This window comes from Malurus melanocephalus, unplaced genomic scaffold (genome assembly GCF_030028575.1).
Source record: "Malurus melanocephalus ecotype Western Australia unplaced genomic scaffold, MMel_1.1 scaffold_54, whole genome shotgun sequence".
NCBI lineage: Eukaryota > Metazoa > Chordata > Aves > Passeriformes > Maluridae > Malurus > Malurus melanocephalus.
This window is the reverse complement of record NW_026623286.1, coordinates 766,744-768,469: the sequence shown is the minus strand read 5'-3', so window position 1 is coordinate 768,469 and position 1,726 is coordinate 766,744.

Below are 1,726 nucleotides of genomic sequence, written 5' to 3'. Positions count from 1 at the left end.
GGTATGGTGGGTCAGACCCCACGGGTGTCTGTCCCGCGCGGTTATCGGCGGCTGTAGCAATGCTGGGGCAGAATCCGGCCGGCGACGCCCCCTGTGTCCCGCTTCCGCCGTCGGGGGACCCGGTWTGAATAGCAAACTTGTTTGTCTGTCTCCCAGTCAGGCGTTGCAGGTAGAAGTGGTGATGAGGAAGGAGTGGGGGTCGGGGAAGAAAAAAASGTTATAGTTGTTTGTTTATAATCTCTGCCGGGGGCGAAGGAAAAGACTAATTTTAAACTCACCCTCAAGTAACATGTATTTAACAGTTTTTATATCCGATCAAGGTCAGTCAGGTGAAAAGCATAATCAAAGGTGAATAATGAGAATAAGTATTTTGCAAAGACAAGTTCCACGAGAAAGTGTGTGATTTTAAAAAAAAACTTTGAGATTATTGTCCAAAACATTCACTTTCCTCTGAGAAACTAGGAGGCACGGTGGCAGCAACATTTACATCGTGCATCTTGGGAAGCTATTCCTGGTATTGCCAGCATGGCGAGATTCGGCATTTCGRTATCTTTCCTGATGTGCCTATACATTTTGCGCCAAAACATTTTATTCGTATTTTACCGCTTAATCCTGTCCTAAACAAATAAAAGCCCTGCTCCTACCCTAAAATTCTAAATCCTGGATCGTAAAGCCATTGTTTCCATCACCTCACCGGTTAGCCACCCGGCGCTTTTCCTCGTAAGACATGTGTGAGAATTTAGCCTGGCCCATTCTCACTTTTGCCCTCTTCATCTCCGCTGCAGCCGGGTTTGTTTTGTTTTCTTGGGTTTTTTTGGTTTTTTTTTCCCATGGGAGAACCGATCCATCCCTGGAGACCGGTGAGACCCGTAAAGCGCTGTTTGCGTTTACTCTTCTCCCATCCCTTCCCAAACGCGGCCGCTTTCGGGGCAGTGGTAACTCGCTGTTTCCCCGGGAAGGCGTGGGGGAGGTTGGGAACGGAGGGAGAGAGTCGGATATCTCGATGGATACYATCGTCCGGCGGGCACCGCCGCGGGAAGCTTGGGGCTGCCGTGCTGCCACCTCTGTCCTCTGCGCTCCCGTCGGCCTCCAAGGTAGGACAGGGGGGTGTCGGAGCAAATCCGCGTTTAACAGGAGCCCTTCCCAAGCTATTCGATAAGGCTCGCATGCACGGGCTAGCTGCCAGCCAATTGCTACGCGCGTTTATGGGGAAACATCACCGCAGGGCTGSGGTCCACCCAGATGTTTGTGAAAGCGAGACTTATTTCTTGAAGCCTCTAAGACAAGTACTCAAAGAAACACACCTGAGGTAATCGGCCTGATAGCAACCGGGCCAGTTCAGAATTTGAGGGGATAATGTTTTACTAACGTTACGTTTCTGGCAGCCACCCTCGGTTACTTCAGTTGCCTCTGTAGCCCTCCCGACGCGGCAACAGTTTGTCTTTTTTTTTTTTTTTTTTTTTTTTTTTTTTTTTTTTTTTTTTTCAGTAAAATCACTGTAAAGTTTTGTTGCTGTCGAGAAATTACTTCTGGTTGCACTCCCTCAGATGCTTTCAATTCTCGGGCAAAGCTCTATCTCTCTAAGACGGCCGTGGCTTTGTTGGAGCAGGGTGATTATCATCTTCCTTTTGCTTGCTTTGCTACATACCTGCCTTCCAGTTTTGCCGCAGTCTGCCTGCCTTAGTGAAGGCTAGCTTTGGAGAGGGCTTTGGTGACGCAGGGTGAA